This window comes from Corapipo altera, unplaced genomic scaffold (genome assembly GCF_003945725.1).
Source record: "Corapipo altera isolate COAL_440 unplaced genomic scaffold, ASM394572v1 96, whole genome shotgun sequence".
Taxonomy (NCBI): domain Eukaryota; kingdom Metazoa; phylum Chordata; class Aves; order Passeriformes; family Pipridae; genus Corapipo; species Corapipo altera.
This window is the reverse complement of record NW_020884962.1, coordinates 1,571,717-1,586,967: the sequence shown is the minus strand read 5'-3', so window position 1 is coordinate 1,586,967 and position 15,251 is coordinate 1,571,717. Positions and strand designations below refer to the sequence as shown.

General features: G+C 67.4%; 1 protein-coding gene across 1 annotated transcript in view; it reads left to right on the top strand.

Moving 5' to 3' along the window:
* The first annotated feature begins 14,633 nt into the window (after positions 1–14,633).
* The window catches only part of MIDN (midnolin), an 11,645-nt gene continuing 11,027 nt past the window's right edge, over positions 14,634–15,251 (top strand). The window contains exon 1 of the mRNA XM_027664398.1: positions 14,634–14,790. The gene's annotated coding sequence lies outside the window, so the exon portion shown is untranslated. The remainder of the gene's footprint in view (positions 14,791–15,251) is intronic.

The following is a 15,251-nucleotide window of genomic DNA, read 5'->3' as shown; positions in this document are numbered from 1 at the left end:
GACCGGGACGCGGCCGGGCCGCCCCCGCCGTGCCCGGGGCTGCGGGGGCGGCGGGGCCGGCGCTGTCCCCGGGGCAGGGCGCGGGCACAGGGACAGGGACAGCCGGGCCGCGTGGGCCGCAGCGGGGACACCGGCTCAGGGCTCCCCACGCGCTTCCCAGGCTGCTCCCGGCTGTGCCGGCGCCTCTCGCCCACTCCCGACTCCGTGTCTGCGTGTGCCCCGGGAGCTGGGAACGCATCCCTGCTCCCCGTGCCAGGACCCCTCCTCTGGAACCCGGCCCTGCTCCCTGCTGTGCAGGTGTAGCCTGTCCTGGGCACACCTGGGCGTGCTGAACCTGTCAGGAGCCGGGCTGTTCCCTTGGGATGGAGCTGGGATGCTCCCTCTGGATGGAGCCAGCTGCCCACTGCATCCCTGGGCTCTTCCCTGCCACTCTCCATCCCCCCATTCCTGGTGACTGTTTTCCTGTGTCCTCCCCGTCCAGGTGTTCTACAACGGTGCCAACGTGAAGCAGGTGGATGTGCCCACGCTGACTGGCTCCTTTGGGATCCTGGCATCCCACGTCCCCACGCTGCAGGTGCTCCGGCCAGGCGTGGTCACAGTCTATGCCGAGGACGGGACGGCCACCAAGTACTTCGGTGAGCGAGGCAGGAGGAGCTGGGGAGGAAAGGTGTGTGTGGGGATGGTGTTCTCAGTGCTTTCACAAGGGAGGCTCTGCCCAGCCACGTGTGCCCTGCTGCACTTCCAGGGATTTCTGCTTTCCCAGCCCTGCCAGGGGGTGCTGGAAGCTGCCCTGGGAGCTGGGGCTCTGTGGGCTGGGGTTGGGTCTTGGTTCTGCTCAGGCTCTCTGGGAACATACCTTGCTCCGGCTTCCCTTGGGGTGGGAACTGAGGCCCTGAATGTTGGGAGCGTGACAGGAGGGTGCCAGGGATTTGTTTTGGGGAAGGGATGGTGGAGGTGCCAGGGATGAGCCCCTTTGGCAGCCCTGGCTGACCCTCCCCTCTGTGCCTCGCAGTGAGCAGCGGCTCCGTCACCGTCAACCCCGACTCCACGGTGCAGGTGCTGGCGGAGGAGGCGGTGACCATGGACATGCTGGACCTGGCTGTGAGTACCCCGAGCCCGGGGGGGCTCCCCGGGGGGCTTTGCCCCCCACTTCTCTACTCTGGTTGGCTCAGGAGCTTCCCCTGCCCAGACCAGGAGCTGCGCCTGCACCCCCTTCACCCCGGTCAAACGCTCAGGGCTCCAGGGAGTGGGAACTGTGCAGTCATTCACCTTCCCCAGGCTATTCTCGCCTGTCAGACAGACACTGACCTCGTCCCCAATCCCCTCTTGGGCTCCAGAAAGAGCTTTTCCCTGCTGATAAGGTGTCTGGGGCCAGCACAGCTGTGTTGGCTGCTCCACAGGGCCCCAGGTCAGCGTCTGTGGGGTCAACAACTGCAGTGGGAGGGAGGGGGTGACTCGGGGGCTGTAGGATTGTCCCCTCTCCTGTGGTGGTCTCCTGATGACACATTCCTTGTGCCCCTCTGTTCAGACTGCGAAATCCAACCTGGAGAAGGCCGTGTCAGAAGTGGCTGCAGCATCTGATGAAGCTGCTAAAGCAGAAGCTCAGATTAAGGTAGAAGCCAACGAAGCCCTGGTGAAGGCTCTGGAGTGATTCAGGTGAGGGTCACCTGGGGCCTGGCTGAGTGTCCAGACCTGCTTCTGGGGATGAGTCCTGTGGGGCTGCTGGGGTGGGCAAGGGGTGGTGCCTGGCTTCTGGGGAGCAGTGACTCTGCAGCTGTCCCTTGCTGGGGTCAGGCCTCAGCTCTTGGGGGGGCTTATGGGGTTCCTCAGCCCAGAGCTGACCCAGGGCCACCAGATGGCAACAGGGCCCAGGGCCAGGCCAGACTGTGCCCGGTTCAGCCCCAATGCCAGGACAGGCTGGGAGCTGCTGTCACTGCCAGGGCCTCACTGGTGCCCCAGGTCCCCCCAGGACTGGCAGTGCTCATGGGCAGCTCGGGGGCAGGCAGGGGGTGCCTGGGCAGTGGCCTCTGCCCTGCCTGGCCTCTGTCACACACACTCCCACTAAGACAAACAGCTTCAGTCTCGGGGGAGGTGAAGCCAAGCTCTTACCTCATGGCCCCTTTTCCCTCTGCCCTGCTCAGACTGTGCCTCCTCCCTCCCATTCCCACGTGCTGGCAGTTGGGGACTCTGCAGCAGCGTGTGCTGTGCTGGGGGTGAGTCACTGAGAGCCTCCGTGAGCCCTGAGCACAGCAGGGCACCGGCTCCCACTATCTCCTCATCTCTGCTCTTTGGTCCTGGGGAGACTCTGGCTCCTGTTTACTCTCAGCAGTTGAGGGCTGGAGCAGGGCCAAGCCCTGGGGTCGGGATCCACGGCCTGGCCAAGCCCCCCCTCAGTAACCCAACCCTGCTTTGTGCATTGCAGGAATCCCACCGTGGGTGCAGAACTCCCAGCCTGTCCCTGTCCTGCTCCCCAGCTGCACAGATGGAGTGGGGTAAATGGAGGTGGAGAAAACGTTCTCATCAATTAAAAGGAAATGCAACCCCCTCTCGTGGCACGTCACCTTCTTCCCATGCAGTGATTGCAGCGGAGCTGGGATCAGCTCCCGGCTCCTGCCCCAGGCTGGGGGGCAGATGCACCCAGGGAAGGTGTCACCAGCGCTGCCCTGGGGATCAGCCGGGCATTCCCGGGGCAGATCTTCCCACACGAGGCTCATTGGGCAGGTTTATAACCCCTCCTGGTGCTCCAGCCACCTCCACCTCCAGTAATCACCTGGACAGCAGGATTATGGCAGCACAGGAGGAGTACAGGTCTGTTCCAGAGCTGTCCTGTCCTGGTTCCCTGCCCCACCATTGGCTCTGCCTTGGCCTCCCGGCTCCGGCGCCGCAGGAATCCCGGTGTGCCGGACTGTTCCAGCACGGTGCTGCTCACAGCTGGGCAGCAGCTGCCGGGCTCTGCCCCATCCCCTGCTGGTGCTGGCACACGGAGCAGGGAGAGCTCCCCCTGCCCCCAGAGACAGGCTCGCTGCAGAGGGAAGCAGATGCCGTGCGTGGTGGGAATCTTTCCTGCTGGGGGCGGCTGTGACTCTGCTGCAGTCGTGGCTCACCCGGGGCTCGCTGGACACAGCCCTGTCTGAGGAGGCTGCCCGGGACTCAGCACAGCCTGGGGAAGGCAGGAGGGGCTCCAGGGAAGCAGGAGGGGCTCTTCCCAGCCCCAGAGCTGCTGGGAAGGGACGTGTTGGAGTGAGGGGATGGCTCTGCCTGTGCCAGGCACCGGGGATGCACGTCCTGCCCACGGCACCAGATGCTGCTGCCAGGCCCCTCGCTCGGTGCCTCCCTCCCCACGCCCTCCCAGAGGGATTTTGGGTTCCCTCTGCTGTGCAGAGCTGCCACGCTCTAATCCCCTTTTCCCTGCCGTGTTCCAGCCCGGGAAGGTGTGTTGGCTGCCTGTGTGGGCAGCAGCTCTGGGGAGGTCACTGCTCCGGCCTCCCGCGGGCCCCGCGCGGCTCCCGCCGCTCCCTCCCGGAGTGGGGCACGGCTATTTTCGGTGCTGCCACCCAGGATGTAATCTTGGCTGCCTCCTCTTCTCACCGCCACCTCCTCCCCCTCCTCTTGCTCGCTCTGTCTTTCTCTCCCCCCCCTTCACAAGTGATCAAAAATAGAGCCCGTGGTGTTAAATTTCTCACTCTGTGGCTTATTAAAAGCCTCCGAGTGCCTGACGCGGAGCCTATTTGAAGCTCAGCCGACTTCCAGCTCCTGAGCTGCTCCAGTGCCTTTTCCCCTTCCCCTCTCATTCCCTTTCTTCTTTTTCTTCAAAGGTCAGACGTTGTACCGAGCATGAGCAAATCCTCCGAGTCGGGGCTGTGCTAATTAAAACATCTCGGGAATAACGGGGGCCGGCCGGCTCCGCTCCCTCTCCCGCTGCCCCTCTCTGTCCCCGGCTGCTATTTCGGCTGCGTGAGCCTCCCCCGGCACACGCAGCCCTGCTGACGGAAGGTGGCTGCCTTGGGTTTTTCATCTAATGGAAGAGCGTTGGCGAGGCCGGGAAGCTGGGGAAACGGCCAGCTGCTATTTTTAGGATGGGAAAAAAGTGTCTCCGTCAGCGTCCTCTCACCAGCTCTTCCCACTGCCTTCCGCCAGCACCGGGGGGGGAGGCCGGGGGGGCTGAGGAATCCAGCCCTGCCCCTCACAGGGTGCCCTTGGCTGGGAGCTCCACGGCCTGACGGCTGCTGGGACTTGTAGGCTGCGTCTGGGGGGACCAGTGAGGGCACCTCCAGTTCTTCCACATCCAGAGACCCTGGAGACAGTGCCCCCCCTCTGTCCTGGGATGGGGCCTCTCCTGCCCTCGTGGGTGCAGGGAAAGGGCTTTGTCCTGAGCCAGGACCGGAGCAGCCCTGGCTGGCGATGTCACAGCCCTGCTCGCCATGAGCTGCACTTCGGGGGTGCAGGGCCACGTGTGGGTGATTCACTGAGCTCCTCTGCACTCCCAGCCCAGCCCACTCCCTGCAGGGACCTCCTGCTGCAGCCTCGGCTCTGAGCCCCTCACCTGCCTCTGGCCCTTCCCCTCCCTCCTCGTTATCTGCCTCTGCTGAGCCTCGTTCTCCTCCCCCGGCTCCTGCTGCCCACGCCGGAGCCACCATCAGTCGCGTCCCACTGGATGCCACGAAAATGGGCTGACTGGGGGCAGGAGATGTGCAGCTGTGGCTGCACCAGAGGCAAAGCCCTTCCCTGCTCCTGGCTCGCTGTGCTGGCACTGCGGGGATGAACCCTGCCGGGGGCAGGGAAGGGGGAGGCAGCTCCAGGGTGTGGACCAGGATGTGATTCGGTGGGTGAATCTCCCTCCTCTCTCCCCAAAACCAGCCTGGACTGGGGAGATGGTGGCACTGGCCTGGCACTTGGCGGTCCCTGGAGTGCTGGCACCTGCCCTTGGGCACCGCAGCCTCCGTTCACAGCTGGGCAAAAGGCCTTTCTCCACCTCTTTTTGGGGTGCTGGGTGCTGGGGTAACTCTGCCTTTGGGTCCCTGTCTCTGCTGGGGGCATGCAGGGCTGGGAGCATTTGCACAGTGCAGTGGAGTTATTCCCAGGAGCCTGGGGTCTGTCTGGCTCCGGCTCTGGGCTGGGCAGTGGGTGTGAGAGGGAAGAGCTCCCCTGAGCCTGGTGGGAGCGGGCAGGGGGCCGGCATTGCCCCCCTCCTCCTCCCCTTCCACCCAGGGCTCTCGGCCGTGACTCGCATGCTCTGCTGCCAGATGGAGGGTGGGGAGCGGGGCCGGGAGCGCTCGGAAAGTGAAGCATCACGGATTCTGCCGGCGGCGTCGCTTCTCCGGGGGATGATTTCCGAGACGGGCCGGGCTCTGCCGGGCCAAATCTCCCGGTGCTGAGGGCCCTCCCTGTGCTCGGCCGCGTGGCATTTCCCCGTCCCACCCAGTCCCGAATGCAGGCGAAAGGTTCCAGCTCTCCTCTCTCTGCAGGAAAAACAACCCCAAACCCCACCGCAGCCCCAGGACGCCCCGCTCCCGCCGGGCTGACTCATCCCGCAGAGCCGCCCCTTTCCCTGCCCAAACCTCGGCACTTGGGATCCTGCCTGGCCCCACTTGGGATCCTGCCTGACCCTGCTGCTGCCTGGCACCCTCAACTCCCAGTCTGCAACATCAGGGTGGGGGTACAGGGGCTACCCCCACCCTTCACATTGCCAGGGGGCTGCAGGAATTGGCAGCAGCCCCCACACAGCCCTCCAGCAGTGTGGGGACCCCCAGGGCAGCTCCTTTCCTGTCCCTGCCGAGGCCGTGCAGTGCCCAGGTGCAGATCCAGCCCTCTCCCTCCCCCGTGCCTGTGGGTGCTGCCCACGGCCCCGGCATGGGAAGGTCAGTGGAGGCTCCACACGCTGCCAGCACAGCCCGGCGTGTCCTTGGGCCACGCTGCCCTTGGGCGGCTCGAAGGCCGAATCCTCGCAGCTTCCTTCGGGTGTGGGGGGGTTGCTGTAATGATTAACCCACCCATGTTAATCGTTCCGGCCGGCAGCCTTTTTCCTCTGGGTTTCCAGCTCTGGAAAATGCTCTTTTTCCGCCACCCTCCCACGCACGTGGCCCCGTGGAGGGAGCATGGCACAGCTCAGGGAAAATCCCCGCGGGCAGGAGCGGGACCCGGCTCAGGGCCCAGCACCGGGATCTATCCCAGCGGGGCCCCTCGGTCCCGGTCCCAGGGGTGCTCTGCTTTGTTTCCAGGTGGTGGAGCCACGGGGAGCATCGCCCCACCGGCCTCACCCCCGAAATGCAAGCGCAGGAGCGGGTGCCGCGGGCACTGAGCAGGGCGGGTGTTGCAGCCAGCACGATGGAGCTTGTCACGCTGCTCCCGGGCCAGCAGCCTCGCGGCGCTGCCGGCCACGCGGCAAACCCTGGCCCAGGGCAGCTTCTCCTGGCAAACTGAGGCACGGGTGGGGAAAGCCACTTGCAGGCTGGGGAGAGCAGGGACGGGGCGTGGGAATCCCAGACCCTGCTGCTGTGTTTGGGGATGGTACCTCTGTGGGGGAGCCCCCTGGGAAGCCCCTCAGGAGCTGCCGGGGTCAGGCGAGGGGTGGTGGGGGTGGCACGTTGCCATCACTGGGGTCCCAGGTGCCTTGGCAGGGGCTCGGTGGCCCCGGGGGCTGCAGGCATGGCCCTCGCTTGGGCCATGCTGACTCTCGGCTCCACTGGAGCTGGCCCAAAGCCGTGGGGGCGGGAGGGGTGCACAGCCCCGTGCTGGGGGTTCCAGCAAAGCCCCCTCCTGCTGCCCCCTGGCCGGGGCCACCACCAGTGCGGGGCAGGGGGAGGCTGGGGAGGAAGCGGCTGCCAGCTGGGCTCGACGCCGGCTACAAAGGCGGCCCAGAGAGCCCAGTGGAATGAGGTGGCACCCGTCCAGGTTCCCACGGCGGCCCTGGTGCAGAAAATACACCCGGAGCTGGTGGCGGTTGCCACAGCAATGGGCTGGGTGCCACGCCGTAGGGGGCACGACCCCGGACCCAGGTGTGCCGGCACGGGGACCCCAGCTCAGGGCGGTGGGAGCAACGTGGGGCGGCAGAGCCGGGCGCTGGCAGGGACCAAAGGCTCCTGCCCTGGCTCCCGCTGCCCCCGCCCGCCTTTGATGTGCCGGGACTTCGCCCTTGGTAAAGCTGGGAGGTTCCCAAGGAGTTCCCAGCTGGATCCCGGCATCCAGCACCCAGACACCCAGCGCGAGCCCCCGTGGGCCCTGGGGCTCCATCCACTGCTTGGTTCCCTTTGCCTCCACCACAGCCAGGGGCTCAGAGCCCCCTCGGGCTTCCCGGTTCCTGGCGGGGCTGGGCCGGGAGGAAGCGGCTGCCGCTGGTCCCGGCGCTGGGGCTCTTCCTGGCGGGGCTGGCGCCGGGCTGGGGCGCAGGGTGGGGAGGGGAAGCTGGGGGGGCCAGGGCCACTGCCCTTTGGGATGCCCCAGCATGCGGTGGGGAGGAGGAGGCGGCAGCGCTTCCATGCCCGCTCCCTCAAAGGCTGCCCCTCCACCGGGTATAAATAGCAGGATTGAGGCCTGGCGTGACATTGGAGTCACTTCTGCCACCGCCACCTCGGGTGTCCCCCCCCCGCCGCGCGGGACCTCAATGGGATCATTGTGCACTGTGGCCCTGCAGGGCACGTCCTGAGCAGCTGCTGGGCCTGACCCCGGCTGCCTCCCTCACGTGTCGGGGGCACCGGTGGGGCCCGGGTGCCCCCGGGGGGGTCCCACGCAGAGAGGGGGCACACGCCCCCCGCTCGCCCTCCCTGCAGCAGGCGAGGGCTGCACACAGGTGGGTGATGGCTCCCCACCATCCCCACCTGGCCGTGCCGTCCGGCCGCGTCCTGGCCCTGCCGTCCCCTCCCTGCCCGGGCAGCGCCGGCAGCTGCCGTGGGGTAATGACGGGGTGTGCCCGCGCGCCCCGGGGTGCGAGCGGCGCGGGAGGCTCCTGCCACCCAGCAGGACGGGGCCAGCCGGGCGCGGAGCTTTGCTGCCGCAGCCACACCTGTGTGGGCTGAGCAGACCCCGCTCCCACCCGACACCCGCCCAGCCCAACCAGCTCCTTCCCGTCCCGGCCGCCGTGGACAGGCCGCTGCAGGCAGGGCCCCCCGGGCCAGGCAGGTGCAGGGGGGGGAGCACCCGGAGTGCCGGGGGCACGCGGGGGGCCAGGAGGAGCTGGAGCTCCGGGTGCCCTGGAGCACTGGGGACTAGAGGGCTGTGACCCCACTTGTGTCCGTGAGATGTCCCTGTCCCTGCTGTCCCCTCCTCACTTCCCCACATTGTGTCCCCCATCCGGCCCCACATCCTGTCTCGGCAGATGGGCTGCGGCCCCGACCCCACCAACTGCGGCCCCTGTGCCTCATGTCCCAGCCAGGGCACCCCAAAGCTGCAGTCCTCCTGAGGGACAGCGACCCTCCGATGGGGATGGGTGTGAGGTGCTCTGGCCCCGTATGGATGTGAGTGGGTGGGTTCAGGGCAGGGCTGCGTCCTGCGGGCCAGCACCGGCCCAGGTGGCCACAGGCTCCGATGGAGCTGAAGGCTCCGTGGGGAGACCAAGGTTTAATGAGGGGCTGTCGGGCTCCCTCTGATCCTTCCGCTCATTATCTAATCGGAGCAGCACATTTAAAGGCCACAGTGCAGGTGAGTCACTTCCCCAGCTGGTGCCTCAGTTTCCCCACAGGTCGGGCGCCGGGATGAGCTGAGCCCGGCTCCCCACAGCGTGGCTCGGCCCTGGGGAATGCGGCACAGTGGGTCCGGCCCAGGGCTGGATTCCTCCCTCGGCTCCTCGTGACTCGCCCGGACCCTGGGCACGGCACCTCCCTTGAGCCCCTGACCTGGGCACGGGGCCACGCCCCAGCCAGATGGTCCAGGTGTGCTCGGCAGTGCAGGGTGCGGGAAGGGGCACTCGCGCCGCCACACGCAGCAGCTTTGCCTCGCCCGGCCTGTGCCATGTGGGGTCCAGCTCTCCTCCCGTCAGGATTTCCTGCTGCTGTTCCCAGAATGGGCTGTGGCCCCGCGTCCGTGGGGAGCGAGTGATCCCGCTCAGCCGGGAACCAGCACCGGCACCGGGGTCAGGCCCGGGCGAGGAGGCTGCACCGGGGCCGTGTGGTGGGACCCGCGGCGATGCCCCTGCCCCGGCAGCCGCCCCCGGTGCCGGGAGGGCCGGGCAGGCGGCTCCGTCACCGTAAACAGGAACCGTGGCCGCGGGGGAGCGCGGGGGGCCGGGAAGTGAGGGGGTGCCCTGGGCCTGGCGGGGGGTGTGGGAACGGCGTGAGGAGGCGGCGGAGGGATCGTGGGTGGGGATGCAGCACCCACCAGGGCGAGTGTGCGCACACGTGGGAGGCGTGGGCCGCTGTCCCTGTGCGGGGGGAGCACGTGTGGTTGTGCACACGCGTGTGCCCGTTCAGGGCGGGGGATTGCACACGAATGTGCAGGGACAAGGCCAGGAGGAAGTGCCTCCTTCCGTCCCCATCCCGCCCAACTCGGGGTTTCCTGGGGCACATCCTGCCCGCACGGATCCTGTTCCTTCTCCCTGGCTTTGGGAGCTCTGGGGTACCAGCCTGGCAGAGGGTCAGGGACAGCACTGGGCCCAAGGACTGCTGGTCCCCCGCCAGCCCCCGGCCCTCCAGGTTGATGGAGGGTGGAGGGGTGCCCGTGGCCCTGGGCTTGCACTGCACTCCCCACGCGGGTGAGGTTCCCACATTCCTGAGGCAGCTCCAAGGGGAGCCAGGGCAGGTGTGGGGCGGGAATGCCGCCGCCCTGAGTGTGCGCCCATGTGTCAGTGCTTGGGGCAGCCTGGCAGGACTCGTGCCCCACACCCCCCTGCTCCCCTGCTGGACACCAGGATCCCCCACTGGCATCACCCCAGCCCTGGGCATGGGCTTGAGATCCACGGAATCCATCCCACATGGCACTGCCAGCCTGTGTGCAGGCAGCACTGGGACGATGCCCCACAGGGTGAACCCACAGCCCGATCAGAGGGCTGGAGTGGGATGGGATGGGATGATGGGATAGGGTGGGGTGGGGTGTGGTGCGATGGGATAGGGTGGGGGGGGGTGGAGTGGGATGGGATATGGTAGGATAGGGGGTTGCTTTCCCATGGATTTACAAGCCTGGGTCACCCCAGGATCAAGGTTCAGTGTGTATTCAAGGAGGCTCCCAAAATCCTGAGTCCTTCCCCTCCCCAAGGCTGGCAACTTGCTCAAGCATTTATAATAATAATGATAATAACAATAATAATAACAACAACACCAACAACAGCTGAGCTGTCGGCTGACTCCTGGAGCTGGGAGTTAAAGCAAAGCAAGAAATGTGGCAGCGTCTGGGAAACAGCCACTGACGCTGAGGGAGGAGGTGTGGGGGGTCAGGGGGTGCAGGGGGTTTCAGGGATCAGGGCTCTGGTGTCTCTTGGCTGTAGTGGCTGGGTCTGTGCCCTGGGTGCCCCTTCCCACCCTGGCAGTTTCCCACCTGTGTTTCCAGGGCTCCCCAGGTACAGGAGCTGAGTCCTTCCCCACTGAGGGGGGTCTCAGCCCCCGGCCCATGCCCAGGGGAGCGTCCTGTTGGTGGGCACGAGCTGGCAGCATTGGCCCAGGCTGCTGATGTAACCGCCAGGACCTCTCCTGACCCGGGATTGCTGTGATTGCCAATTGCCACACCAGCACTGGCACATGGCACAGGCTGGGGCACAGGACAGGGCCTGGGGACACTGGGGCAGTGGGGCAGTGGCAGAGCTGGGGCATGGGGCAGGACAGGAGGTGGCCAGGGATGGGGGAGCAGTTCCCCTGCCCCTCCCAGCAGGAATCCCGGCTGAAGAGGGGCTGGGGCTCAAACCTCTGCTCACCCCTGGCTGGGGGAGGGCCATGGGGGCCGGGAGCCACTGCCTGGTGTCAGCAGGGACCGGAGCTCAGCATCCTGAAGGGGCCCATGAGCTCAGGGAGCTCAGAATAGCCTTGGCCTCACCGTGGCAGCAGGGCCACGGCCCAGCACAGCCAAGTATGGCCCCACACCTGGGCACTGCTAAATCCAGAGGGATTCGCCATCCTTCCCAGGGCCAGGGCCAGGTGGGTGGGAGCCTCTGCGGTGACTCCACCGTCCCCATCCCCCTGCAGGAGCTGACTCACGCCAGGGACCAACCGGAGCCATCCAGCCCTGTGCTGGGGTCCCCCTGCCCACTGTGTGCCCAGTCCCCCTCAAGCCCAGAGGGGCTGCCTGAGTCACTCCAGGGGTGACTTCATCTCTGGGGCTCGCCAGACGCAAGGCCAGGTGATGGGCAGAGCTCCCAGGAGTGTGGGGTGCCCCAGAGCCAGGGCTTGGCAGACGAGGCCAGGCTGGGCCTCTGGCTCTGGCTGCATTGGGCTGGCAGCTGGAGTGTCCCCAGGCTGTGACGCCTGGACACGCTGCCAAAGGCCACCAGGACACGTCCCCGAGAGCTGGGAACACACGGAGCCGGTTGTGTGTTTCTAAGGACACGCCTGGGTGTTTACAGCCCCGCCAGCGTCACGGGCACAGGCACTGCCGTCCTGCCCAAGGACACCCGCGCCCGCAACGAGGCCACCCCGAGCCTGGCGAGGTGGGGGGCTCCAGTGGGGGCTCCAGGGGGGCCCGTGCCCGGCGCAGTGCCAGGAGGGTGGGATCAGCAGCTCCTTACTCACGGCAGCAGCGATGGCTCACCTGAGCGCGCCGGGCGACTGAGTCACCGCTCGCCGCCGTGACTAAGGCTGAGCCGCTCGGCCCCGCGGGGCTTGGGGGGACGGGGAGGGGGCGCCGGGACCCCCAGCCCTGCACCACTCCCACCGTGGCGGTGCCGGCGGTGCCTGGTGGGCCGGGCCGGGCGGGCGGAGGTGCAGCGGTTCGGCTGCACCCTCCTGCCGGGGTGTGCCCCGCATGATCCCGGCCGCTGGCCCCGTGCCCGTGGGAACGCTCCCACTCACTGCGGCAGCTCCACATGAGGCCCCAGCCGGGCACTGCACAGCCCGGGAGCCCTTTTGCAGCCATAGGATCACTCCCCTTCACAGACTGGGGGCTGAGGGAAGAAAAGGGTCCCTGCACCTCCTGGATCCCCCCAGGCTGCAGCCTGGCATCTTCTGCAGCCACAGGAGGCAGAAACACCCCCTCTTCCCTCCTCTCCCCTCCTCTCCCTGCTCCGGAGCCAGCGTCAGCTCTGCCCTAATCCCATGACCCCACGCCTGCGAGGGGAATGCAGAGACTTGCGATAAAATCCCCGTTTGCCAAAGCTGTGGAATCAGCCAGGAATTCAGTCCAAAAGGAAAAAAAAAAAAAAAACAACAAACAAAACCCAAAAAACCGAGAGGAAAGAAAAAAGCTGCTGCCCGGGGCTTGTGGGGGATTTCCCCAGAGGAGGGCTGGGAATTCCCTTCCTTCGAGGCAGAGGACTTCCAAGAACTGGCCCCCAAAAGATTTGGGGCTCCCAGCCGGAGTCGGGGCCTGAGGGATGGGGCAGCACCGTGGGACACAGAGGAGCTGCCACCTCGGTGCTGTCCCGGCTCTGCCCTGGCACCGGGACGTGCCCAGCAGCCAGGCCCCGTGGGAAGTGTCCCGGTGGGACCCGGGTAAGCCCCTGTGCTCCGGCCCAGCCCGCGCCGCCGGCCGGGTGCGTGAGCCGCCGCGGGGGCTAATCCCGGGGCCCAGGTTGGCTAAGAGGATTGCGGGAGCTGCGTGTGGCCTGCAGCGGGATTTGTGTAGGTATTTGCTCGTCGGATCGTCTCTCCCGGAGCTGCTCAGCCGTGCGGGGTTTGGAGAACGCTCCCTCTGGAGATGCAGGAGCCTCGGATGCCGTGTAGCAATTATGCCCAAGTCTGCCTGTAATCTTTAACGATTTATTCCCAGGGCAACACAATAAACTAAACACACAAAATCTGGGCTGCTGGGAATCCTGGGATCTCCCAGCTTGCGTCTCTGGAGGCTCCGGATACCTTCAACCACACTGAAATCTGCACACGCTTCCTAAAGCACCATCTCCCGGAGTCGTGGGATTGCCAGAGGAGATGAGCTTCCTCCCAGGAAGGAGATGGAGCCATGTGAGGAGGGTGGCAACTGGGAACGGGGCTCCTCGGAGCTGCCAGGACACGGGGAGATGCCCTGCCCCTGGGGCATGGCCGCTCTGCCAATGGACCCGAGCAGGCCACGCTCACAGCCGTGGCTGTGATGTCTCCTTGTCCCTCCCCACAGAACCGGGCTGGGAGCCAGGAGCTGGCGGCTGGACCCTGTTCCCAGCGGGGGTGGCTCTGGATTGACACCTTGTCCCCACCATGGCCCCCCTCCTGGTGCACAAGCCCAACCTGTGGCCCCGGCTGCCCCCTCTCCTTGCTGGGGAGCCAGCTGGGGATGTGGCCCCTTGAGGGGTGGCTTTGCAGGCCCGAGCTCCACAGCTCCCGGGGAGAACAATGGTGCATCCCTGCCCCGGCCCCTCTCCCAGGGACAACAATGGCAGGAGCCGGAGCTGGAGCCGCCTGAGCTCATCTCCCCCCTGAGAGCCCGGAGGGGGCCGGGGTGGGCGGGGGGCTGCAGGCTGAGCCACAAAGGGTCCCTCCCAGCCCAGCTCTGCGCCTCACGCATGAGGGGCCTCAATCCCACCCAGCCATCTGCACCCAGCCCAGGGGAGGCTGCGCGGGAGGGGCGCAGCGGCAGCATTTTGGGGCTGCATTGAGCCCCCCCTCGGCTCCCGCCGGGCCCCTGCACCGCTGCCTCGTGGGCCAGGGTGTGCGGCCCCCTCCCCGCTGCAGACTGGCTGCCAGATCCCCCCCTCCAGCTGCTTTGTGTCTCGGTGTGCCAGGGCATTGTCTGCGAGAGAGAGACCCGGCGAGGCAGCCCGAGGTCACGAGCACCTCCCTGTGCAGGCGGGGTGGCCACTGGCCCCGCACACCGCGGCCTGGGGGGATCCGGGTTCCACCCCCTGCCCCCGGGGCATTGCCCCCCAGCACTGGTGCCCACCAGCCCACTTCTCTGCTTCAAAAAAACCCGTTGGGGGGAAACATGTGTCTGGTCGGGCAGGGGGTGGTTGGGCAGAGGGAATCCCTGGGGGAGGGAGGGCCGGCCCAACCTTGTTATTAGACATCAGAGAGTCTCGATATTAGACATCGAGTCTCCACGAGCAGCAGCTTTGACACTCAGCTCCCAAGGAGAGCTCAGCCCATCCATTCCCTGCCGCGGACTGCCTTTGACCCTAATGAGGGGGCACCAGGACCGAGAGAGGTGTCTGGTCTGTCCCCGCCCCACGACCCACGGGGGGCTGGTCCCCCCTGCCCTGCCTGCAGCGGCCCCGCGAGGAGCAGGGGCAGCACCAGGACCGGGAGCCCCGGTGGGGCAGAGCCGAGATCCCGAGAGGGGCCAAGACGACCCCGGGAGGGGCCAAGACGTCCCCGGTGGGTTGAGACCGGGATCAGGGAGACGGCGAGTCGGCATATCAGAAGCAGGATCCGAAACGGGGGGCAGAGTCTGGGACTCCTGGGGCAGGACTGGGACTGGGACTCGGGGGCAAGGGCCGGAACCCCCCCGGGAGCAGGTGCGGGTACCGCCGGGGCCGCTGCCGGGGCCAGCCCGGTCCCTGCCCGGTCCCTGCCCCCGCCAGGCTCCACCCCGGGCGGTGCGGGATAAAACTTGGGGCACCTCCCCGGCAGCTCCGCGTCAGGGCTGCGCTCGGACCGGCTGCAGCGCTCGGCAGGGGACACCACACCGACCGCCACCTCCCCCCGGGACGTTTCTGGGGTCTCTCTCCCTCTTCCTGCCGCCGGAGGCAGCTGAGCTCCCGCCGCGCCGGGATCCGCGGGGCCGCGCTCGGTGAGTGGGGCCGCGCCGGGCCGGGGGAGCCCAGGTGGGGGTGCGGGGGGGATCCACGGACCGGGACCGCGCTCACTACGCTGCTTTCCCTGGAGCGGGCGGGGTGGCCCCGCTTCCCCGGGGCTCCCGGGGGCACTCACGGTAGAGCCCCGCTCGGGGTGTCCGGGGAGCGCTGCCCACCCGCCGGGACCCAGCGTGTCCCTGGTCAGTCGGGGCTTTGTCTGCCCTCGGGGAACGGGAGCTGGGTCGCTCCGGCTTCCGGGACCTCGGTGCGCCCCCCTCGATCCCCGTCGCGTCCCGGGGAGCGGCGTACCGGGGGAGGCTGCCCGGGCCGGTTCGCTCCGTCCCGGCGGGCGGGCAGCGGCCCCGGGCCGCACCGCGGCGGAGCCTCCCGGTCGCTCGGTCAGGGCCACCCGGTGGCTCGGTGAGCGCTCCCCGGTGCGGCCCCCGCGGCCCCCCCC